Consider the following 26,585-nt stretch of genomic DNA (forward strand, 5'->3'; position numbering starts at 1 on the left):
TTAAACATAGCAGTGTGTACATGTCCATCCCAAACTCCCTAACTATTCCCCCACCATCCTACCCCCATCCTTCCCCTCCCCTGTACCCATAAATTTGTTCTTTGAGTCTGTGAGTCTCTTTCTGTCTTGTAAGCAAGTTCATTTGTATCATTCTTTTTAGATTCAACATGTAAGAGATGTCATAAGATATTTCTCCTTCTCTGTCTTACTTCACTCATGACACTCTCTAGGTCCAATCATGTTGTTACAAATGGCATTGTTTCATTCCTTTTAATGGCTGAGTAATATTCTATGGTGTATGTGCACCACATCTGCTGTATCCATTCCTCTTAAACTCTGTTTCTTGCCTCTCTGTATAGAACATGTCGTTTCTTCACTGCAGGTCACCCTCTCCTTTGCCAAAAATGAGGTTCAAACTTTGAAATCCAGCTTATGATTCTACCACTTTGTTTCTTTCCCAAGGTCACCAGTGGACCCCTTTCCAAATCTAGTCTCCATCCCTGCCTCCTGGCCTTCAGTACACACCGGGTAAGTAAGTGCTGACTGACTTCATTTTTACTCTTTGTTCTTTAACATTGAGGGGGGAAACAGAACAGGCTGCATTTGAAAGCAGGACTCCATCTAGGGCCGACTGTGGACTTTGAGCTCTATGCCCAGTATCTATGGAAACGACATACCGGCAGGAAAACCAGACCCCCTGGATGGAAGAGCCCCAGGGCTCGTACCTAGACTCTCTGTTGCCTAAAAGAATACCCTGATGATCTGTGTAACCGAATAGAATCATAAATTTTATTATGCTTATTGGGGTTTGACCACAGGCCTATTGATAAGTGTCCACTGTTAACTACCATGGGTTAACTTTGATTGTATCTTTCTTTTCCTTTGTTCAGGCTAGTTACAGGGAATTTGGGGAGGTGGGTTTGGACACGTACACTTAGGGTATATAAGGTTTTCAGAAAAACTGATCAGGGTCCTTGGCTAAGAGGAGACTCTACCTTGGGCCTGCCGGTGTAATAAACTGCACTCCACTATCTGCATTGTCCTTCTGAGTGAGTTTGTTTCCCGGAACGCGTGGCTACAACATTTGGTGCATTGGCCGGGAAACTCCTCACTTTGAGGAGACAAGTCCCATATGGGACTACTCCGAGGCCTTGCGGCTCAAATCTAGAGGGGGGAAGGTACCTTGCCCTTCTGGAAGGATTCTGCTTCCCAGTGCCTGGACCTTTCATGTTAGCAGGTAGTGGACGGCAGCAGGGGAACTGAGCGCTCAGGTGAGGAGGAACCCACCCATCAGAGTGGAAGAGGGGGCCTGATCACCCCCCTGGGAAGGACTAGAAGAGGCATGGACCCACAGGAGAGTGGAATAGGCAGGTGGCAGTGATTGCTTGGTACACAGGTTGATGAATGTGTTAGAGCTTAGGAAGGAAATTTGTGAATGTCACTTAGGAGGTGGTGTCCACGCTGTCTTGGGGAAAATTATTACCAAGCCATCGCCAGGGGGTCGTTAGAAGAAACTTGGTCTTTGTGTGCTTGTATTCTGCCCTCCCTGAGGAGGTGTCCCATCTGCTGTGAAATTCTTGACCCCCTCAGAACTGTCAGGCTAGAAGGAGTGGAATACATCAGTGAGTATGAATTGGCTTTTCCGGAGACGACCTGGGACGTGGGACGTTTAACCCATCTGTGTTTTCATTCACACCTGATGAAGCCCACCAAGTCAGAATGGATTTTAGAAGTTACGGGAGAAACAGTCATGGACCACGTGGTGTTCTGGTTTGGCCATGCCGACTGGCAGGTGAAGACATGCTGATTCCCCTTCTCCCTCTGGGATCTGGCAGGTAAGGCTCTTCTCACCCCATTTAGGAAGGAAGCGGAATGGCAATATAAGTGTTTCATTGAGTGGAAATATCAGAAGTACATAGGGTACTGAGAACTTCATAGACAGAATGAAAAGGAAAAGTAGAAGATGGTTTGAGAAGGTAAGCAAGATGGGGGGAAATGAATCTAAGGCAACTGTATTGCAGTGCATGATTAAACATTTAAAGAAGGGATTTGGAGGAGACTATGGGGTGAAGACGCCTAACCACCTCCACATACTCTGTGAGGTCGAATGGCCCCCTATGGGAGTAGGATGGCCACCAGAGGACACCATGAACTTAAAAATAGTGGAAGCAGTCTATAGTAGTCACAGGAGAGCTGGGACACCCGGATCAATATCCATATATTGGTTCATGGCTAGGGTTAGCTCAAGACCCTCCTCCTTGGACCAGGTTTTGTATCCAGAAGGGAAAGGGAAAAATATTAATGGCACAAAAATTGACTGATGATAAAGAAATTCTGCAGGATTTGGACGAGGATGACCTGTCCCCTTCTGCCGGAGTCCAGCCCCAGCAGGATCCAGGGGGTTCCCTTAGGATGAACGGCGTCGGCGAGTGATAGAAGACATGTGAGACCAGCCTTGATAGGGCCAAGTCTGTCTTTATTTTTTGACAACAGTTTTTATATACCCTCACTCAGCAGTAAAGTCCAGACGGGAATGTTCTAAGTTCTTTATCTCACCATGAAGCTTTCCAAGATCTAAACTAATGCTGGAGCTATTCCATACACCTGAAATATGGTTTTTAATCTTATCCCAATTATAATCTGTATCATTTACCTTTAGGGGTGTTACACAAATCCACCGATAGTTGGCGTGGCATGATAATGCTAACTTTACCCTTAAAGCCTGCAACTCAGTCCCAATATGCATGACTGCTTCTTATAGGGCATCTATTTTTACTTCTAATTTTCTATCTATAATCTCTTGCATAGCTAGAGCTAGAGAAACATTTTTTGACATATCATTAACATATTGAGCAGTATGTACTTGTTGAGTCAATGATACCGCTGCCACCGTGACAGAGGTGATTGCTGCTATCAAAGCCGAAATCCCTAGAATAAGTAATCCTGCAAATCGTCGGGAATGCATTAAATCTTGCAGTTGTTGTAGAACGGCTAAACCGTAATTGTCATACCAATGAGTATCTACTACAACAGGCACCATAAGATAAGGTGGACGTTGAAGCACGACAAAAGAACAAACATTACATTGAGGGGTTAAGCAGGATGAAAGCATGCATTGTTCACAATAAACTATATTTGGTCCACCTGAATAATTCATTTGTATGTGAAGCCTTTTTGAATCATTAGTAAACAAAAAAACGTAAGGGGAATGTAAACAAGCCATCACAGAATAGGTGGAATCATTTTCTGGCCGAGATAAAGTAACAAAGGAGGTGGCAGCAAGGGCTTTCCAAATTTCTGGTTGCCAAAAGGTTTTGCCCTTAGTAGTATAAGACAACATAGGGGGAACAAATTGATTATAATGCCATCTGCTGGCCGCCAACGGCCAAGGGACGGAATCATCTTTCCAATTGTCAATTCTACTGATAAATTCAGGAGAAGACATTGGATTATGACTTGGGTTTGGATTGCTCCAATCTTGTACCGAATAATTTCCACCTCCCGGTATTTTATAATCAGTTTTAGAATTATAGGTACAAGATTTCCATACTGGATATCCCAGGCGGTTGTCTATAGTTTTCCATATAACATCTGACGGAGCAACCTCAATACAATTTGGATATTTTGATGGAGCCTTAAGAAACAAGGATTTATAGGGGTCAAGGACCCCAGGCATACGGGCCTGTAATATCCAAACCATCCGATCTCCTGCAGTATCTAAAAATTCTGGTGTTGGAGAATCTGTCAAAATTGCTTTTTTGGAGGCTCCGACACATCCCTCCTTAGAGGGAGTGATAAAATCTCTTGGGAAATTAAAGCAAAGGGGAAGATCATCTGTTAATCCCCTAAAAGTATAATTGAAGTTAATGGGATAATGATCTTTGTTATAGGAAGTATAGGATCCTCCCAAAAGATGAGGCTGGTCTGTGTTGACCCGTATAGGATCATTGTTCCAAGTAACTACTTAGAAAGTTGGGGAATCAGGGAAATATGCCCAATATCTTTCTGATGTGGAAAAGGTAGCATTTACCTGGCAAGAAAGCAAAGCAAGCATGGCTATAAAAACCCTTTCAGGAGAGGCTGAAGCTCCCTGTAGAGAAGCTATTCCCTGTGTTTGTTGGCACAGCGACTTAATTTGTCGCCATGTGGGTATGGGGGCTTGTTGAGTTGTCCGTGCAGGACATCCTGGTGGTCTTTTAGGACTGTTTCCAGGATTTTGGTCTCCCATACAAAGCCGTGACATCTGTCTAGTGGGTGGATCCACCGTCTGTTCTTCTGGGATCTCCGCGGCCGGTCCTTTCCGAGTCTGTTGTACTTTCCAGGTTGGTGGCGGGGGCGTAGGCAAAGGAGTGTTCTTCCTCTTCTGTGGTCGAAGCAATGGGGGAACTGGATGTATGGGGGACTGTGACATGGTGAATTAGTCGTCCAGGACCCAAATCGGTGAGTCAGCACCCTGTGGAAAAATACAAGCATACCCTCGACCACTGGTTAGCAAGGGATCAGGTCCCTTCCATTGTCCAGAAAGAAGGTCTTTCCATTTTACTAAAGGCTTTATATCTTTTTGTTCTGGGTTCCAGTGATGAAACATAGCTGTTAAATCAGCTTGATCAGCATTAGGTTATTAAGCACAAAGAAGGCATGCTGCAAAATATGGTGCGGAGAACTGTATTTGAATTGCCCTTCTTGTAATTTAAAAATTTGTGTTTTAAGTGTCTGATGTGCCCTTTCTACAATTGCTTGTCCCTGGGGATTATAAGGAATTCCTGTAGAGTGGGGTATACCGAATTGGGCACAAAAATTTTTAAAGGACTTAGATGTATAAGCTGGAGCATTGTCTGTCTTAATTGATTTAGGCATTCCTAGATAAGAAAAGCAGGCAAAAAGATGTTGAACTACATCTTTATAGGCTTCTCCCGTTCTGGCAGTAGCCACAATAACATGGGAGGAGGTATCTACGGTGACGTGCACAAAGGATAATTTTCCAAAGGAAGGAACATGTGTCACATCCATTTGCCAAAGCATATTAGGCAATAAGCCACGGGGATTCACCCCAAAAGGCAAAGTGGGAACTAAAGTAGGGCAGAATTGACAAGTCCTAACAATCTTGCGTGCAGATTCTCTAGGAATATGGAACTGATACCGAAGGGCAGTTGCATTTTGATGATGCATAGCATGTGAGGCTTTAGCATCCTCAAAAGCATTGGCCACTATGGTTGGCCACTATGGTTTGGGTTAGCAAATCTGCCTCTTGATTAAATGTATGGAGCAGTCCAGGTAAATTAGAATGAGCTCTTATATGTCCAACGTAAAATTGTTTTGACCTTTTCCAAATTTGCTGTTGAAGGGTAGATAATAATTTAAAAATTGTGGTTTTATTTTCTGGCAAAACAGCCGTTTCAATTCGAGGAAACAACCTAACTACATACTGCGAATCAGAAAATAAATTAAAAGCCTGGTCTGAAAACTCTTTAAATGCCTCTATCACAGCTGTTAATTCTGCTTTTTGAGCTGACGTTTCTCCAGTATTTAAGACCCCTTTTGAAGTCTGGGTGACAATAGCAGCCTTTCCGTTAGAAGACCCATCTGTAAACACCAACATTGCCCCCTCAATAGGGGAAACTTGACACCTTTCTTGAAATATTACCGGATGTCGAAAGAAAAAATTTAACAAAGGACTAGCAGGTAAATAGTATAAAATTTGTCCCGGGTAATGACCAATGGCAATTTGCCAATCTTCATTTAATAATAAAAGGGCATTTAATTGCTCTTTATTATAAGACACTATAATTTCAGATGGCTCCTTTCCAAACATTTCTATACTTCTATGTCTTCCTTTAATTATTAAAGTAGCCACTAATCCCGGATAACAGGCCATGACCTTTTTAGCCATGGCAGGTAAATATAACCATTCTAGGGGACCCTCCTGCCATAGCACCCCTGTAGGGGCCACAGCTGTGGGCAACACTATAAATTGCCATGCCATATTATAATTTACTCTCTTAATATAATTTTTATTTAAAGCTTCTTCTACTTTTATTAAGGCATCTCTGGCTGCAGGTGTTAGCATTCTGGCAGAGGTGGGGTCTGGATCCCCTCGAAGAATGTCAAACAAAGGTTTAAGATCAGAAGTAGTCAACTTTAAAAAGGGTTGAATCCAATTTATATCTCCTAACAACTTTTGATAATTATTTAAAATAACCAAATTATCTTTTCTAAGCTGTAAAGGTACATGAGTAACTGTTTCATTATTTAGGATTCTTCCCAAATATGTTATAGGCATATTCACCTGAATTTTTTCAGGGGCCACCTTTAGGCCCCAGCAACTCAAAATCTCTTGTAATTTAATCAAAACTTCTTGTAAATAAGCCCTATCTGGGTGTGCTAATAATATATCATCCATATAATGGACTAAATAAACATCTCCATATTTTTCCCTAATACCTTGCAGGGCAGCATCTACAAACTTTTGACACAATGTGGGACTATTTTTCATACCTTGGGGAAGAACCTTCCATTGAAATCTCTGATAAGGTTGTCTAAAATTTTCTGAGGGAAAACTAAAGGCAAATCTTTTTTTATCTTGAGGGTTTAAGGGAATAGTAAAGAAGCAATCTTGAAGATCAATCACTATAACATTGTAACCTTGGGGAACAGCCACAGGGGAGGGAAGACCGGGCTGTAAGGCCCCCATATCTTCCATAGTGGTATTTATTGCTCTTAGATCTTGTAAGAGTCTCCATTTTCCCGATTTCTTTTTAATTACAAAAATTGGCGTGTTCCATGGACTAGTCGAAGGTTCTATATGTCCAGCCTTTAATTGTTCTTCTACTAATTGTCGTGCTGCTGAAAGTTTTTCTGAATTTAAGGGCCATTGCTCCACCCACACTGGATCAGGAGACTTCCAGACTATGGGGTCAGCAGCAAGAACAATGGCCTCTCCTATAAATTTGGATATCCTAAGCCTTGTCTCTCTCTTTTTATTTTTGGGACAACTGGTTTAATTTGTCCCTGTTGATCTTTACCCAGACCCATGAAAGGATTATAACTCATCTGCAACATCTGTGCAGCCACTTTTTCATCTGGGCAATACAGCAAAACTCCCATTTGAGCAGGAATATCTCTCCCACAAAGAGTGAAAGGTAATGAAGGAATCACATAGGGTTGAAAATGTCCCTGGCAATTTTTATCTACATACCAAGGTAAAATTTGTGAGCTCTTTGTCACTGAAGGTGCTCTCCAAATGCCAACTAGCTCATTAGCTGTGGTTTGAGTTGGCCAGGCACTAGGCCAGTCATTGCCTGCAATACAGGAAACATCTGCTCCGGTGTCTAGCAGGCCAGTCACCTTTTTACCATTAACTAGAATTGTTTTCATAGGTCTATTTCAAGAAACCTGTGTAACCCAAAAGGCATAATCACTAGAATCAGATCCTCCGTCCTGATGCTTGGCAGCTAGAGCTTCCTTTTTTACATCAGCATAATAAGGTAGCATCAGCAACTGAGCTATTTTTTGTCCTCTATAAATTTGAATAGTCTTGGTGGGAGGAGACACCATTATTTGAATTTCACCAGTATAGTCTGAATCTAAAACTTCTGGAATCACTGTGATCCCCTGTAAGGATGTGGCGCTCCTGCCTATTAACAGTCCCATAGTTTTTTCAGGTAAAGGGCCATGAACCCCAGTGGGAATTTTTGTAGTGGGGGAGTCAGGTGTTAATATTGTTGTGGTGGTGGAACAGAGGTCCAGTCTTGCGCTGTCTGGGGTTGTTCTGATGAGTTCTGTGATGGGACGAAGGGTATGAATGGATTTAATGTCATTGCCTCAATAGTTGTCAGGGCCTGAGGCTGGCCCCTCAATCCATTTCCCGGCTGTTGGCCAGAAACTAACAAGGTTCCGTTTTTATGGAACTTGGATTTACAGTCTTTGGCCCAGTGGTATCCCCTCTGACAGCCAGGGCAGGGGGTCTTAGGAAGATTGGGGGCCATAACCGTGGAGGTAGAATTTAATAAAGGAGTATTGGTGGCCTTTTGAGGGCAGGCACGGCTGAAATGTCCCATCTGACCACAAGAAAAGCAGGTTTTATTTAAATTAGTATTTTGTCCCTGATTATTTGAGTGGCCCTTTTGAGGATTGCCCTTGCCAGCAAAGAAGGACTGTATTGCCTGTTGATAAGAGCCACCCTTTATAGCTGCAGCTATGGCAACGCCCTGCATCATTGCTGGTCCTACATCTGCGCACTGTTTAATATACTCTCCTATATCTCCAGACTTTCTTATAGGGCGAAGTAAAGTCTGGCAGATAGAATTTGCATTATCAAATGCTAGCTGTTTTATTAAAATCTCGGCAGCTCCATCGCTAGGAATGACCCTGTGGATTCCTTCAATAAGTCGAGATACAAAATCTTCATATGGCTCTTCTGGTTTCTGTTTTATGTCATATAGGGAAGAGGTTAATTCTTTTCCTTGAGGCAAGGAATGCCAGGCCCCGAGAGCACAAGCTGTCACTTGTTCTAGAGCTTTACTATCGAAATTCATTTGGTCTCTAACTGATTGAAATTCATTAATTCCTGCCAGCATTTCTTGCACAATATGTTTTGGACCATATTTATAGTTATCCCTAGCTTGCTTATGGGCCAAATCTTCATATTCAGTTCTCCAAAGTAGACACTGTCCTCCAGATAAACAAGCCTTAGCAACTGCCCTCCAATCATATGGGGTCATCCATCTAGCTGCCAAAGCATCTAATAATGTTAAGGTATACGGGGCTGTAGCTCCATATGAGGAGCAAGCCTGTTTGAGTTCCTTAATCAGTTTAATAGGAAGGGGCTCCCAAGTGGGACTTTCTTCATCCGTATCATATGATACAGGAAAGCAAGCCTCAAGATAGGGGTCAAAATCATCCTCAAGCCTTGAAAGCACCCTTCTTTGTGAAAAACCTGAGGAAAGGTCTTTACCCCCTATATGGAGGGGGAGGCATGGGGGGTCGAAATAGCTCCATGCCTCTTTTATCCCATTTTATGGATACTTTAGGGTTTTTAGAATTGGATTTTACAGAAGGCCTAGTTGGAGATGTATCTCTTAAATTTTTAGGAGCGTCTTGGGCAGAAAAAAGGCCAATCCTCATCAGAATGATAACAAGTTTCTGCTTTCTCTAAATCTTCCTCATCTTGGGGTGAAAGTTGTTTTTCTTCTTCGTCCCTACCTTCTGGATGACTATCCGTGTTCATAACAGCTAACATTTGTCTTAATTCTTGATAGCTTGGTTTGGACTCATCATCGTTTTCATTTTTCTTAACTTTCAATCTTTCAGATTCGTGAGTCGGATCTAAGGCATCTCTAATCATACTCCACAGGGAAAAGGTATCGGTGGGCACCTTCTCCGGTCCATGTAAAGTATAATAATCTCTTAACTGTTTTCCCACCTTTTCCCATGTATCTACATTAATAGTGCCCTCCTCTGGAAACCAAGGGCATTGCTCTTGTACAAATGTGAAAAAGGATTGAAGGCTGGCCTTTTTAACCTTAATACCTCTCTTGTTTAATAGTTGTAATATTACTCCAATAAAAAGTTGCCTTTCTTTTGACTCACTATTACCCATTTTTATTAGCAATTAAAAGAAGAAAAAGGAAAGGATTTTTTGAGAAGAAGGAGCCTGAAACATACCCACCCTTTTACCCTACCTTTCTTATGTAGAGGGGGGCTGTAGCACCCTAGTGGGATTCTGAAGAAACCTAAAGCCTACCCACTTTCTTCACCCTACCTATCTTATGCAGGGGGGCCTGCAGCACCCTAGTGGGGTCCTAGCCATCCCGAAAACTGAACAATGGGGGGAGCTTACCTTCGGGTCCCTGTTTGGGCACCACTTGCCGGAGTCCAGCCCCAGCAGGATCCAGGGGGTTCCCTTAGGATGAATGGCGTCGGCGAGTGATAGAAGACACATGAGACCAGCCTTGATAGGGCCAAGTCTGTCTTTAATTTTTGACAACAGTTTTTATACCCTCACTCAGAGTGTATCCAGGATACAAGATGCTCACTCATATCTATACAGGGTTAGTTTACATTACGTCAGTTTGTCCTTAAGGAAGAACAAGATACTTTCTGCATTTCGTTTCTATAATAAATCTTTACACGTTATCTTTTGGCCTTAGGGCTTATTAACATTTTATGTAAGTCAGGTGAATGTAGGCCTGTTTTCTGTTTCTGTGGTGACCTTAACAGAAAAGTTACCATCTCATAGGGCAACAGTACAGCATGTCACAACATAATACAAATATAACCCTGTTAATACCAACATCAATTCTTCTGCAAAAGTTGTCAGTTAAATTTGTCTAAAAGTTTTACCCCATACAGACTCTGTGGCTCTAATAAGACGGCCTCTACCTAGCACTCCTGGCTAATAATTAACAACTATTTCACTGTTACAATACTAGGGCTAAGTTCTTATTTTTCTAGGTCTATAACTATATTAACAATGGTTACCATAGCACAGCCTTAGCACACTAAAAACAAAAACACAGCAAGCAAACGTTAACCCAATAACCACTTTTATAATAATTTTTCTTATATTTTTTAATTAAACTCCTTCATCCCTCAAAAATGCTCTATATCTATTAGGGCTTTTATATAATCAGGTTCTTTATACTATTCTATGATTAAAATGTCATAAGCAATCATGCATATTAGTACCAAGGGCATAAATGCATTTGACTAACAAACTACCAGCAAAGGAGCTCAAATTAAAACACTCCTTTCACCCTAAATAATCTCATAAAATACCACCACCTGAAAAATTTATTGATTAAAGTTCTAAATTGATTCTTATATGGGAAGAGATCGGGGAAGGCCTTCCTGCCTGTCTCAGAGAAATTAGGGAGTAGTCCATTGAGGCAGGCATCAGAAAGACAGATATCATCTTTAAGGTGAGTGCTGGGGGCAGCTTTGGGGCAGCTTTTCGGAATCCCTGAGAACCTGATCCACCTTGCCCGTCAGGCTTTCTCCCCATGACCTTGTCATGGGTAGGATCTCGTGTGCTGGCTCCCGGCACCCTTCCCCATACTGGATGATGACACGGCCGCCTCCCAGTGAGTGTTCCACGAGGACCGGAGTCCGCCTTAATGCCTGATCCAGGGCCAGGTGAAGTTCCCGCCAGCTCTCCCGGAGATCATAGAGCCATCGTTTCCGCAGGCCCCGATCCCAGCGATGGAGACTTCTGATCAGTGCCCCCAGGATTCCACCTCAGCCAGATCTCCTAGATTTTATCCACCTCTCCTCGTGAGTACTGATGGGAAGGGGGAAGAAAACACAGCAGTTAGACAGAGGCTGCGCTCCGCCAAGGAACAGGGGGAAAGAACCCCACTACAGATGCCCCTCAGAGAGCTACAACAGCCTCCAGTTGAGGACGTATGCGGCATTACCATCAGCCCCCTGTAGCCTATTATTACCAGCCGTTTTCCTCTATGGATATATTAAACTGGCAGAGACACGCTCCACGGTACTCCGGGGAGCCACAAGCCATGATCAGGCTAATGGAGACTATTTGAACCCACCGCCCTACACGAGGTGACATAATTCAACTACCAGTCTCCCTTTTCGGCTCTGAGGAAAGGACACAGGATCCTAACTGAGGCCAGAAAATGGTTAAGAGAAATGGCACCTGAGGGTACTGCAAAGCTGCAGCGGTGGGCAGAACCAGCCACCCGTGATGAGAGGCCCAATTGGAACTGTAACACAGAGGAAGCGAGGGACCATCTGGAGAGATATAGGGCAACTATTTTACAAGGTCTGAAGAGCGGGGCCAAAAACCTATGAGTATGGTAAAACCCAACGAGGTGCTTCAAAGGGAAAGAAAACCACCCTCTGAGTTCTACAAAAGACTGTGCGAGACCTATAGACTTTATACACCAAGAGATCCAGAGGCTGCCGGGTCTCAGATGGTGATAAATGCAGCCTTTGTGTCTCAAGCCTACCCTGAAAATGTCAGATGGGAGGACACCAAGGGACTCATGAATTTTTATACATCCCTGAATGCCCAGTACCTTTGCTGGGAAGAGACTTGCTGTCTAAATTGGGGCCACAAGTGACCTTTTCTCCCCATGAAAGACCCACTCTTTGAGTGGGCTCAACCACCTATTTACTCTTCCTCTTGGTAACCCCTCAAGATGAATGGAGGTTGCACGATCTTCCAGAAGGGAAACTGGATGGGCTAAACAGTGGAGAGAGAGAGAGAGTTGACTTAACAATTCCCTGAGGTCTAGAAGGAAGACAACCCCCTCAGGCTTGCAAAACAAGTCCCAGTGGTAATAGAACCCAAACCTGGTACAATTACGTCAGCACCCACCTTGGGCCTGCCAGACCTTGCTAAGCCGTTTACTCTTTACATGACTGAAAAGGATAAGGTGGCTATGGGAGTGTTGTCCCAGACTATGGGGATGCGGGACAGACCTGTGGCTTATCTCTTGAAGGTGCTGGACAATGTTGCCACTGGGTGGCCAGGATGCTTATGGGCAGCTGCTACTGTTGCCTTACTGGTCCGGGAGGCCACCAAGCTGACTTCAGGCCAAGATTTGATCATAAAAGTCCCGCATGAGGTCAACACTCTCCTGTGAGGGGACCCCCATAAATGGCTGTTGACATTCCAGATTACTCAATACCAGGGACTGTTATGTGAGAACCCGCATGTTACTATTGTGCCTTTTCAGGCCCTGAATCCAGCCACTCTCCTTCCTGTGGGAGAAGGTGGGCCCTCACATGATTGCAAGGAAATCCTAGAAGAAGTTTATGCCAGCAGACCTGACTGGAGAGACCAGCCAATCCCAGACCCAGAGTGGGTCCTGTACACCAAAGGCAGCAGCCTGGTGAAACAAGGACGAGGACTGTCGGGATACGCAGCAGTCACGGAAGAAACCATCGTTGAGGCTAGCTGTCTGCCATCACACTGGTCCGCTCAGCGGGCCGAACTATATGCTCTAATCCGGGCCCTCCAGCTCTCAAAAGGTAAGAAGACAAACATTTACACAGACTCCAGGTATGCTTTTGCTACTTTACATGTACATAGGGCTTTACATAAAGAGAGAGGTCTTCTGACAGCCAACAGAAAAGACATTAAAAACAAAGAAGAAATCTTGACTCTATTAGATGCTGTGTGGGAACCTGAAAAGGTGGCAGTGATGCATTGTTGGGGTCACCAAAAGGAAGGAGTCACCAAAACAATGTGACCCCACTGTTGGGGTCACAAACATGGGGAAACCGACTAGCAGATAAAGCTGCAAAACATGCAGCTGAGAAATCTGGGCCTGCTGGTGTGGGGGATCTATCAGAACCTTTGTACTCTGAAAAATGCCTGAGTTAACTTTGACTCTCACACAGTATACCCCGGCCCAAGACCAGCTGGCTGAAGCAGAAAGGGCCACCAAAAATGAAAAAAAGGCTATGCTGCCCCTGGACATAAATAAAAACCTCGAGGAATACAGTTAAAAGGCACTCTATGTGGACTTTAAACCCTGCCAACACTCATGGTTTGTACCTTCTCAGGATGGGTGGAGGCCTTCCCCACCTGAACTGAAAAAGCAAATGAAGTGGCTCACTGTCTGCTTCGAGAAATAATCCCCAGATTCGGGTTCCCAACCAGAATAGGATCAGACAACGGCCCTGCCTTTGTAGTTGACTTAATTCTACAGGTATGTAAAGCTCTAAATATCAAGTGGAAATTGCATTCAGCATTTAGGCCCCAGAGTTCTGGGACAGTGGAACGAACCAACCGGACCCTTAAAAGAGACGCTCTCCAAGTGGATCGTAGAGACTGACTGCTCCCGGGTGGACTTGCTTCCGATGGCTCTGCTCAGATTCAGGATGACCCCATGGTTCCACGGCTCTTCTCCGAACGAAACTGTGTATGGGAGGCCCCCTCCTGTAATAAAACCGATGTCAACAAATTTGCCTCAGGGAAGGGGAGATGAGATTTCACAGCAGATGGAACAACTGGGTAAGGTAATAAATCAGGTGACTAGGTTAGTACAAGAAAGGGTGCCATACCCCCTGGGGGAACAGATTCACGAATTTGTGCCCGGGGATCAGGTGTGGTCAAGGACTGGAAACATGACTCCTTGGCCCCACATTGGAAGGGTCCATATACTGTTGTTCTAACCAGCCCTACTGAGGTTAAAGCTGCACGTGTCACCCCTGGATCCACCACAGGGGGGTGAAGACAGCATACCATGCAGACCTGGAGGACGCCGAGTGGACTACACAAAGGACCCCACTGATCCCCGCGAAACCAAGATCATCTTAAAGAAGGAAAAGAGATGAAGCTCTGCAATCCACTGCTGCTACAAGGACTTGCTGGTATCATCTTGAGGCTAACCATAGTTTCAGTACAAAGAGGGACCTGTGCTATAATTAAAGTTGAATGTTGTGGATATATTCCTGATTTATCTGCCAATAAATCAGCCACCCTGGATGACATGAAAGGTCAGATAAAAGCTATGTCTGATGATAGTCTTCCTTTTTGGACTTCAGTCTTATCTTGGGTGAAGGGTGATTGGTGGAAAACTATATTTACCATTGTTATAGTTGCTTTGATCTGCTTTGTGGACCCTCTATTTTACAACGTATTATGAACTTTGTAACCCAAAGGTTGATGTCGTTCTCCCAAATTGGAGGTCGGAGAGTCAGGGTGCAATATATCCCTATGAATGATGCTCATACTATGAGTTAAGAGCATCAAGAGTGGGGAATGAAGGAGGAAACAGACAGAACAGGCTCCATTTGAAAGCAGGTCTCCATCTTGGGTCGCACCATGGACTTTGAGCTCTATGCCCAGTATCTATGGAAACGACACACCAGCTGGAAAACCAGGCCCCTGGAAGGAAGAGCCCCCGGGCTCGTGCCTAGACTCTCTGTTGCCTAAAAGAATACCCTAATTATCTGCGTAACCGAATAGAATCATACATTCTGTTATGCTTATTGGGGTATGACCACAGGCTTATTGATAAGTGTCCACTGTTAACTACCTAGGCTTACGGCATATGAATCACGGGTTAACTTTGATTGTATCTTTCTTTTCCTTTGTTCAGACTAGTTACAGGGAATTTGGGGAGGTGGGTTTGGGCACCTACACTTAGGGTTTTCAGAAAAACTGGTCGGGGTCCTTGGTTAAGAGGAGACTCTGCCTTGGGCCTGCTGGTGTAATAAACTGCACTCCACGACCTGATTGTCCTTCGGAATGAGTTTGTTTCCCGGAATGCATGGCTACAACAGCATAATGCTGTGAGTCCCCATGAGAAGAGGATGAGACATTAGGAATGCTCTCACAGGGAGGACAACCGTGTGAGCTCATGGCGAGAAAGTGAGTGCCCTAAGCTGCAGACAGAGCTGTCAGGGAAGCCGAACCCTGCCAGGACCTTGGTCTTGGACTTCTCCTCTCCAGAACCACGAGAAGTAAATTCCTGTTCTTTAAGCAAAAGGCAACTCAGAATTACCTAATCAGTAAGTTCTAACTGTCAGTAAGTTAGTGGTTAAATTAGTCTACATCATACAACGTGTTGACTTAAAAAAGATGCACACCACGAGAATTTTCGGTTAGTTTTTATTTGGAGCAATATGAGAACTGCAGCCCGGGAGAGGGCACCTCAGATAGCTCTGAGAAACTGTTCCAAAGAGGTAGAGGGGAAGGACAGAATATGTGATTCTGGTAAAGGGCAAGTACATGCAGTCAAGCACATAATTTTTGTAGAAAGCTGGTCTTGTGAAGCTTCTGCTAGTCACGAGAAACAAGCATCATCACAAAGGATTTTAGTGCTTTTCTAGAGATGAGGAGGTACAAGAATTGGGCTCATAAAATCGGCTCCTGAAAATATCTCACTATCTGAAGACCTGTCCTGCCAGTTTTCCAGGAGCACAGAGTGCCTCATTTCTGCTCTCCACTCTGAACTCCTTGAGGGGGGTGGTGAAAATCAGCAGCTGTAGCAGCACATGATTTAATTCTTGAAGAGGTCCTTGAAGATGGCAAGAGCTCATGGCAAGTGCCAATCTGTAATTGACAAGTGGAACCCTTTCCTACTGTTAAAAGAAATGGAGTAAATCTGCAAGTACTAGTATGAAAATGTTGAAAAGTATCAGGAGCCAGCACATGAGATCCCACCCATGACAAGGTCATGAGGAGAAGACCTGATAAGCAAGGCAGATCGGGACTTCAGGAATTTCGAAAAGCTGCCCGGCGCTCACCTTAAAGATGATCTTTGTCTTTCTGATGCTTGCTATATTAGACTACTCCCTAATTTCTGTGACACAGGTAGAAGGCCTTCCCCGATCTCTCTCCAAACAGAATCAACTTAGAACTTTAATCAATATGTCCCCAAAGGACGGTGGTATCCTATAAGATTATCCAGGATGAAAGGAGTGTTTCAATTTAGACCCCTTTGCTGGCATTCTAGCCTGCTTGGCAAATGAGTACTAATGCGCATGACCGCTCACAACACCTTAATCATGAACAGCATAAAGAACCTGATCACATAAAGGCCCTAATAGGCACAGAGCTCTTCGGGGGTGAGGAAGCCCTATTAGAGAACACGAAAATATTATTCTAAAAGTGGTTAGAGTTAAAGATTTAGAAAAATAAGAGTTTAGAATTGTTCATCTTAACCAGGAATGCTAAACAGGGGCTGCCTCACCGGAGCTGCAGAGTCTTTGTGTGGTAAACCTTTTAGATAAATTTAACTGAAAACTTCTGCAAAAGGACTGACCTTTGTGTTCATTAAGGAATAGATTACAGAAAACAGCTTTGCATTCACCTAGGTCATAAAATGTCAACAGGCCCCAAGGCCAGAAGATAATGTATAAGACTCTCACTAAGAAGTTGCAGAAAACACCCTGGTTTCCTGAAGGATAAGCTGATGTAATACTAAACTATTTTCCCCTTAAAAAAATGTAGTAACTTAGAATATAAAAGCTACGGTAAAAAAAATAAAGATTGGCCAGACTCTACTACACACCCCCAGTCTGGTCTCTCTCTCCCCCTCTCTCTCTCTCTTTCTCGCCTACGCCGTTCATCCTGAGGGTACCCCTGGATCCTGCTGAGGCTGGACCCCAGCAAGTGGCGCCATGAACAGGGAACCTGAAGGTAATTCCCCACCCCCCATTGTTCAGTCTTCAGGACAGCTAGGACCCCACTAGGGCGCTGTGGGCCCCCCTGCATAAGATAGGTAGGGTGAGGAAAGTGGGTAGGCTTCAGGTTTCTTCTTTAGGACCCCACTAGGGCGCTACAGGCCCCCCCTGCATAAGAAAGGTAGGGGAAGGAAGATGTGTAGGTTTAAGGTTTCTTCTTTTCTAAGATTAAGATCCTCTCCTTTTTTTTCTTCTAATTAGTAACAAAAATGGGTAACAGTGAGTTAAAGGAAAGACAGCTTTTTATTGGGGTTATATTGCAGCTATTAAATAAAAGAAGTATTAAAAAAAAGCTAGTGTTCAATCTTTTTTCACATTTGAACAGGAGCAATATCCTTATTTTCCAGAAGAGAGCGGTTCTCCTGGGTTCCCTTACCCTCCTGCCCTCCACCCCGGTGCTCTTCCCAATGAGATCTCTTGCTTTGTCAGCACGTGTGTCTCCTCTGACAATTCATTTATAAGAGCTCAGTTACGGGCCCTGGAAGGGGTCCCCCTTCCTGCAACTGGTGGGGACTCTTCTTCGCTGAGACTGACATCCTGACCACTCGGGGTACTCAGAGGCCAGCTTGCCTGCCAATGGACCAGACCCAGCCGCCGCAACGGGACCCTTTTGTCCCTGGTCTCCTCCTGACGCAGACAACTGGCCAGAGTGCCCCGACTAGTAAGGAACAAGAGACTTTATTGACCTCTCTCCCCTTCCCTCTCTCTGTCCTCTCCTTAACCCTTCCTATCCTTCCTGTTTTTCTAGTCCCCTGGTCCTGGACGCAGGAATTTGGTCAAAGGGCCTTAGCTTGAGCTGAGGATTGGAGACTGATCACCTCCTCTTGGCAGAGAACTCGAATTCCGGTATGGCCGAGTTCCAGTCCTCCCTTCTCTGGAAGCCCAGGGGAAAGTCCCGTAATGCCTGGGTGTCTGCAGGTGGCAGGAGACATCTGTAAGGCCACCCCTTTTGCCCCCCTTTCCCGCCTCGTCCTCCTGCTTCTTTTTCTTTCCTCCTCTTAAAATCTTTGAAGACATCTGAAGTTCTGTGTTTCTATAGAAGGTTTTCTGAGAGACTCTATTCTTGTATTTAAGGGAGTGTCTGATGAGGGCTGCCAGGTTTATATGTGTGTGTTTTAACTCTGTGTTCTGTGTTGTGATTTTTGATGGCCATTTTGCTTTTTGTTAGAACTTGATTTTCTTTCCCTGTGCCTTTGAGACCAGCCAGGGCTCTCAGGAACACTTATCTAGACCATCTCTAACTCCTGAGACTGAGGGAAATGGGAAAAAGCCTTTAAAAATCTTTATTTATTTCAACTTTTTTAATAAACTAGTAAATTTTATATTGTAATATCTAATTCATGACCAAACTTAAAAAATGAAGCTAAATTTTGCACTGTGTCTGTCTAAATATGTCTTGGTATGTCTTTGTCTCTGGGTAATATTTTTTAGGTTAATTTGAAAAAGAGGTCTAATTAATTGGCTTTAAAAAAAAAAAGGTAAGCACTTACAAATCAAATAATTCTAAATTAAACAATAAATTCCAGGTTCAGGTAAACTGGAAAATATTCAGTATTAAATACCTGATATTAATGTTTGTTTGTTGACCTATATAATATAGACATGTCTTAGAGTAATTAACATCAAGTAAAATATTTTCATTCTGCCTAGGTTTATTATAAATTAAATATTGTTATATTGTAATGTCTGTTACAAGCTTGTCAACAAGGAAAGTACCTCAAATATAGAAACTTAAAAAAAAAATGTAAATGAGATAGGAGCTTTTAGATAAACTATTAAAAATCATACTTTAGAAATGTCTCTCTAAAACAGTCCCTTTAGATTTTGGCAACCTGAATTTCTAGGGTTGTGCTAAATTAAGTGACTGATTTATTGAATAGCTAGATCATTAAAAAAAATAATAATAAGATTCTGAAACATTCATTACTGAACACTAATTTCCTCTTACAGAGAAACTAGAGATTTTGGACTATTAATGAATAATGTTTGATGCCGTCCTGAGATGTTCACTAAAAGGTTTTTTAGAAATTGTCACTGGTATTTATGTTCACCAATCTGTAGAATAATAATATAAAGGTCAATTCTTGGTTGCTTAAGGAAAGTAAGATGTGTGTGTTCAGTAAAGAAGGTATGAGGAAAAAAAAAAAAAAAAAAAAGAAGGTATGAGGAATGAAGTTACATTTTATGAAGGAAAAAGGAAGTAGGTCTGACTTACAGTTGGCTGTTTAAGGATGGGAGAACAAAGTAATGGGTACAGAAAGTGATAGAAACTAGACCCCAAGGAAAGAGTTTTGTGTATAAATAAAAGTTTTCTTGAGATGTTGAACTGCCTTTGATAATGGATTTTAAGTTTCTTTACCTCTGAAGTGATCTGTTCTATGTTTACCTTTAAAATATTCTTTTTCACTTTGGCTAAGTAAATATATTATTTCACAGTGATCTATATGATTCTACCTGACAGAGTACTATAAACCCTTTTGATATTTATTGACAAAACTGCCTAAATAGCTTGACTTCTAGCTGACTTTGGGATGCTTCAGAGGGCCCCTGAGACATCCCAAAGAGCTATTAAACTATCTGAGTTCATTTGACATGTTAAATTGCATGGGAAATATTGTTGGAGGAGTGATAAATCTTCTCAGGTTATACTGTATGGTTGATGTTACTTATATAGATATCCTAGAAAATATGTGAAATTCATAAAAATCTAATATGTCCTGGTAAAATGTTGTCAGTTATAATTTTTAGTTATCATGTTAAAGTGTTACAAGTCGCAGCAATGACCAGGCTACTTTGTTAAGTACAATTTAATTAGATTTTAAACATGCCTTGTATGGTTTCACACCCATGCCTTTAAAAAAATACTGCTAGTCAATCAAGATTTTTCTAAGACTTTTTAAAAAGACTTTTCTAAGATTAACTGATAAATTTTGTTTGTTTGCTATCTGGTAAATTGGTAACAGACTAGAATTTAGTCTACTCTCTATGTTAAGAAAACAAGGTTTTCTTAAAATAAATCTTTCAATAACAGATTATAAATTTCTTTGCCTTTAAGTGATTTATATTTGTTTTTAAAATCTTTTGTTACTTTAGTAAAGTAAATAAGTGCTATTTAGGATCATGGTACGTGTAAAAGCTCATTTTGCTTCTACAAAAAATAATCTCTCACTGTTAGACTTGTGCTATCCTAATGTCCTTAAAACATGGCAACCGTCTACCCCTAAATGGAAAAATTAAAAATGGGTGAACAATAGCTGAAAATCAAAGAGTCAGGGCTATGGAAAATCAAAGACGGCCACTTGGCTTTTCCCAGCTCCCTGACAAACCTCATTTTTATTTGATGGGTTAAAGCCTTCCCTGGCTACAGGGTTAATGTGTCCATAATAAAAAAATCACTAAATAGTAAGTTTTGTAAATTGTTAAACTAAGTTTCTAGTTTTGTTAATTAAGGTTTAGTGTTTACTAAGACTCACTTCTGAGATAGTTCCTTGTTATGTTATATTGCTAACAGATTTAATTAAGTTATTAAAAAAGACACTCTAAGTTTGTTTCTAAAGCTTATCTCAGTAATCTGTCTTTGGATGAAGATCAGATGCCTCATGACCTGCAACCAAGGCATCCTGTGCGGGCAACTCAACAAGCCTCCATACCCACATGGGGACAAATTAAGTCGCTTTGCCATCAAGCAAATAGCTTCTCTACAGGGATCTTCAGCCTCCCCTAAAAGGTTTTTATAGCTATGCCTGCTTCACTTTCTTGCCAGGTAAATGCTACCTTTTCTACATCAGAAAAATACTGGGCATATTTCCCTGACCCCTCACCTTCCAAGTAGTTACGTGGAACAATGACTCTATACGGGTCAACACAAACCAGCCTCAGTCTCTTGGGAGGATCCTATACTTCCTATGATAAAGATCCCTATTCCATTAATCTTAACTATACTTTTAGGGGATTAACAGATGACCTTCCCCTTTGCTTTAACTTCCCAAGAAATCTTATCACTCCCTCTAAGGAGGGGTGTGTCGGAGCCTCCAAGAAAGCAATTTTGACAGATTCTCCAGCATCAAAATTTTCAGATAAAACAGGAGATTGGCTGGTTTGGATATTACAGGCCTGTATGCCCAGGGTCCTTGACCCCTATAAATCCTTGTTCCTCAATGCTCCCCCAAAATATCCAAATTGTGTTGATGTTGCTCCTTCAGATGTCATATGGAAAACTACAGACAACCGCCTTGGATACCCAGTATGGAAATTCTGTACTTATAATTCAAACATAGATTATAGAATGCCGGGAGGCGGAAACTATTCGGTACAAGACTGGAGCAATCCAAACCCAAGTCAGGATCCAGGATCTGTTCCTGACTATGTCAATAGCCTCGGCCGTTGGCAGCCAGCAGATGGCATATAATCAATTTGTTCCCCCCATGTTGTCCTATACAATTAAGGGCAAAACCTTTTGGCAACCAGAAACTTGGAGAGCCCTTGCTGCCACCTCCCTTGTTACTCTATCTCGGCCAGAGAACGATTCCACCTATACTGTGCTGGCTTGTTTACCCTCCCCTTAAGTTTTTTTTTTTTGTTCCCTAATAACTCTAAAAAGCTTCAAATACAGATGAACTATTCAGGTGGACCTAGCATAGTCTACTGTGAACAATGCATGCTCTCGTCCTGCCTAACCTCTCAATATAATATTTGTTCCTTTGTGGTGCTGCGACGCCCACCTTACCTTATGGTGCCCGTCGCAGTGAGTACCTCTTGGTATGACAATTACGGTCTAGCCGTTCTGCAACAACTGCAAGGTTTAATGCGATCCCGATGGTTTGTAGGACTACTTATCTTGGGGATTTCAGCTTTAATAACCGCAATTACCTGTCACTGTGGCAGCGATATCATTGACTCAACAGGTACATACTGCTCAATATGTCAATGATATGTCAAAAAATGTTTCTTTAGCTCTAGCTACGCAAGAGATTATAGATAGGAAATTAGAATTTAAAGTAGATGCCCTAGAAGAAGTGGTCATGCATATTGGAACTGAATTACAAGCCTTAAAAGTAAAGTTAGCAAAAAAAAAAAAAAGTAAAGTTAGCATTATCCTGTCACACCGACTATCGTGGATTTGTGTAACACCCCTAAAAGCAAATGATACAGATTATAATTGGGAAAAGATTAAAAATAATATTTCAAGTTTATGGAATAGCTCCAGCATTAGTTTAGATCTTGGAAAGCTTCATGGTCAGATAAAAACCTTAGAACAATCCCGACTGGACTTTACTGCTGCAGGGGCTGCTAATGATTTTTTTCATACCTTTTCTAACTTTATTACTGGAAAAAATATCCTATCAACTATCCTCAGTTACGCTACTGTGGCAGCCCAAATCCTACTTTTCATTATAATCCTTCCTTGTATTGTCAGAATTCTCCGGCAGAACACTCAGAAGCTCGCGACTGAGATCCATCTGGCTGTCTTAAAAAATAAAAAAGGAGATGCTGGGAGTCAGCACATGAGATCCCACCCATGACAAGGTCGTGAGGAGAAGACCTGATAAACAAGGCAGATCGGGACTTCAGGAATTTCGAAAAGCTGCCCGGCGCTCACCTTAAAGATGATCTCTGTCTTTCTGATGCTTGCTATATTAGACTACTCCCTAATTTCTGTGACACAGGTAGAAGGCCTTCCCCGATCTCTCTCCAAACAGAATCAACTTAGAACTTTAATCAATATGTCCCCAAAGGACGGTGGTATCCTATAAGATTATCCAGGATGAAAGGAGTGTTTCAATTTAGACCCCTTTGCTGGCATTCTAGCCTGCTTGGCAAATGAGTACTAATGCACATGACCACTCACAACACTTTAATCATAAACAGCATAAAGAACCTAATCACACAAAGGCCCCAATAGGCACAGAGCCCTTCGGGGGGTGAGGAAGCCCTATTAGAGAACACGAAAATATTATTCTAAAAGTGGTTAGAGTTAAAGATTTAGAAAAATAAGAGTTTAGAATTGTTCATCTTAACCAGGAATGCTAAACAGGGGCTGCCTCACCGGAGCTGCAGAGTCTTTGTGTGGTAAACCTTTTAAATAAATTTAACTGAAAACTTCTGCAAAAGGACTGACCTTTGTGTTCATTAAGGAATAGATTACAGAAAACAGCTTTGCATTCACCTAGGTCATAAAATGTCAACAGGCCCCAAGGCCAGAAGATAATGTATAAGACTCTCACTAAGAAGTTGCAGAAAACACCCTCGTTTCCTGAAGGATAAGCCGATGTAATACTAAACTATCTTCCCTTTAAAAATGTACTAACTTAGAATATAAAAGCTACAGTAAAAAAAAAGAAGATTGGCCAGACTATACTACACACCCCCAGTCTGGTCTCTCTCCCTCCCTCTCTCTCTCTCTTTCTCGCTGACGCCGTTCATGCTGTGGGTACCCCTGGATCCTGTTGAGGCTGGACCCCAGCAGAAAAGCTTAATGTTTAAAATGTTTTGGTTATGGGACTTGCCCGGCGATCCAGTGGTGCAGACTCCACTTTCCAATATAGGGGGTGGGAGTTCCATCCCTGGTTGGGGAACTAAGACCTCTCATGATTCACATATGACAGAAGTAACAAATTCAATAAAAGACTTTAAAAATGGTCCTCATAAAAGAATCTTAAAAAAATAAAATGTGTTGGTTAGTGTGTGTAATATTATCTTGTTCATATGTTATTAGAAAAAGATTTTATATAGATAACGCAGCTGTTGCTTCTGCGGGGTGTGTGTGTGTGTGTGTGTGTGTGTGTGTGTGTGTGTGTGTGAATAACTTGATAACCGTGATTACCTCTAGGGTGTTTGGGAATGGAGCATATCCTTTATCTACTGTGGTTCTTTTTTTAAATATAGTTTTTATTTTCTTTTGCTTTTATTGAGATATAACTGACATACAGCGGTATGTAAGTTTAGGGTGCAGCATAATGATTTGATTTATATATGTCATCAAATGATTATCACAGTAAATTTAGTGAATACCCATCATCTCATATAGATGCAAAATTAAAGAAATAGAAAAAAATTTTTTCTGTGTGATGAGAACGGTTAGGATTTACTCTATGAACAACCTTCATGTATAAGGTATAGCATGTTTATTATCTTTATCATATTGTACATTATATCTCTAGAACTTACTTGTGTTATAACTAGAAGTTTGTACCTTGTGACTGCCTTCATCCAATTTGCCCTCTTCTCATACCTGGCCTCTGGTAACCACAAATCTGATCTCTTTTTCTATGAGTTTGTTTTTGAAGTATAAGTGATCTATAACATTATGGTAGTTTTCTGTTATATAACATAGTGGTTTGAAGAAAAGCTACAGCATTTAGGGGGGGAGCTTGCCACCTAGCTTCCCAGGTGGTGCTAGCGGTAAAGAACCCACCTGCCAATGCAGGAGACTTAAGAGATGTGGGTTTGATCCCTGGGTCAGGAAGATCATGTGGAGGAGGGCATGGTAACCCACTCCAGTACCCTTGTGTGGAGAATTCCATGGACAGAGCAGCTGGGTGGGATACAGTCCACAGGGCTACAAAGAGTTGGACAGGACTGAAGCCACTTATCACACACACACGCCTACATTCAGAATAATCACCTTGATAAATGTAGTTGTCATCTGTTACTGTACAAAGATATTACATAATTACTGACTATATTCCTCATGCTGTGCATTTCATACCTGCGACTCATTTATTTTGTAACTAAAAGTTTGTATCTCTCAATATCCCTCACCTATTCCCCCACATACCCCCTCTCCCCTCTGGCAACCACCTGTTTGTTCTCTGTATCTATGACTCTTTCTTGGTTATGTTTGTTTATTTGTTTTGTTTTTTAAATTCCTCATACAATATTTCCCTTTCTTATCTAATTTATTTTAGTTAGTATAATACCCTCTAGGTCCATCCATGTTGTTGAAAGTGACAAGATTTCATTCTATTTTATGGCTGAGTAAGGGAATGGCAACGCACTCCAGTATTCTTGCCTGGAGAATTCCATGGACCAGAGGAGCCTGGCAGGCTACAGTCCAGGGGTCACAAAAAGTTAGACACTACTGAGCGATTGAACTGACTGAGTGTGCAAAATTCCCCCCTACCAAAGGGCAATCTCCTCGTAGAAAATGACTCTTATTTTCTTATCTTAATTCGGTCATCACTTCCTTAGAAAAGACTTTCCTAATCTCCAGACTATACTAAATCCTACTCCTGATACACCTATACTAAATACCTGTGCTTCTTAGATCTTATCCGGGTTGTAATTTTACATTCATTTGTATAATCATTTGATTAGCATTATTCCTTCTCATAGGTTTGTATGCTCTGAGTGTAAAGTCTGTCTCCTTTTTGCCCACCATTGAGTCTGTTTCATTTCTGGCATATAGTATCTTAATGAATACATAAGTGTATGTTGAATAAACACGTATATAGTGAATGTTCAAGAAATGTCTGTTGAATTAGTGAGTAAATAAGTCTTTTGTCACTAGTATAAACCTATTTGGCAAAGAACCAAATGCAATCAGGTTTCAGAAAGAAAGAACATGCAGAAGCCTATACCAGGAAGACAATGAGATAAGACAGATGGGAATTTCTGAATACTTCAGAGCAGAAACCAGATATAAAGTGGGGTTAGTTGAGTTCTTGATCTCATACCAGGAAGCAACTGAGCTTTGGGAAGCCAAGTGGGAAATGGACGCTGAGGGTGGTCAGGCAAGTTTCATCTCAAGTGCTGAGTTCAAGATCTCTCTTGTGAGTTTGTTCTCTTAAATTTTAACTAATTTCTACTTATAGCAATCTCAGTCTATTGTACTGAGTACTGGTGAAGTACTATATTTATTAATATTTTTACCATATTGTTCTTAAGGACTAATGAGAATATTTTGGTGTTGATCTAACAGAAGGGTTTCAAACAAAAGTGGTTTTCCAGGGTCAGAAAGCAGAAGCAGCCCCACCATCACCAATGTATCTACCATTCGGGAGCAAGGTTGCCTGAAGAATGGAAACGAAGAAGAACATAAGGGTCCATTTAAAAAACTGGGAAATGAAAGATGGTGACCAGCATGGGTCCAACTACGTCATGTGAAGGTGAGGACCCTCAGGCCTTTCCTCCCACCCGGGAGAACACAGAAACTGGCCTATGAAAGTCAGAATATTCTCACTGGGCACATAATTTGTGACACACTCTAGGAGATGGAGATGATACTGTGGTCAGTAAGTCTAGGGAGAGGAGAAGACAGGAAACTATAGTATCAGATGGATTTATCTAGGTGCTGAGTTGGCTGCAAATTAAGTGCAAGGGAACAGAACGGAAGAAGCAATTATTTCTAATCCGGGTATCAGAGAAGAACTTGCAGAGGTAACACTAAAACCTAGCTTTGGAAAAATGTGCATTGCAATGTGAAG

The 26,585-nt window shown here is 42.1% G+C and overlaps 1 long non-coding RNA gene across 1 annotated transcript; it reads left to right on the top strand.

The window, feature by feature from the left end:
* Positions 1-460: 460 nt before the first annotated feature.
* LOC133072589 (uncharacterized) lies at positions 461-23,649 on the top strand. Its single transcript, XR_009696771.1, has 3 exons — positions 461-528; positions 1,706-1,835; positions 22,577-23,649. It is a non-coding gene; the product is annotated as an uncharacterized LOC133072589 (long non-coding RNA).
* The last annotated feature ends 2,936 nt before the right edge of the window (positions 23,650-26,585 follow it).

The sequence above is a fragment of the Dama dama genome, chromosome 18 (genome assembly GCF_033118175.1).
Source record: "Dama dama isolate Ldn47 chromosome 18, ASM3311817v1, whole genome shotgun sequence".
In the NCBI taxonomy this organism is placed as follows: Eukaryota; Metazoa; Chordata; class Mammalia; order Artiodactyla; family Cervidae; genus Dama; species Dama dama.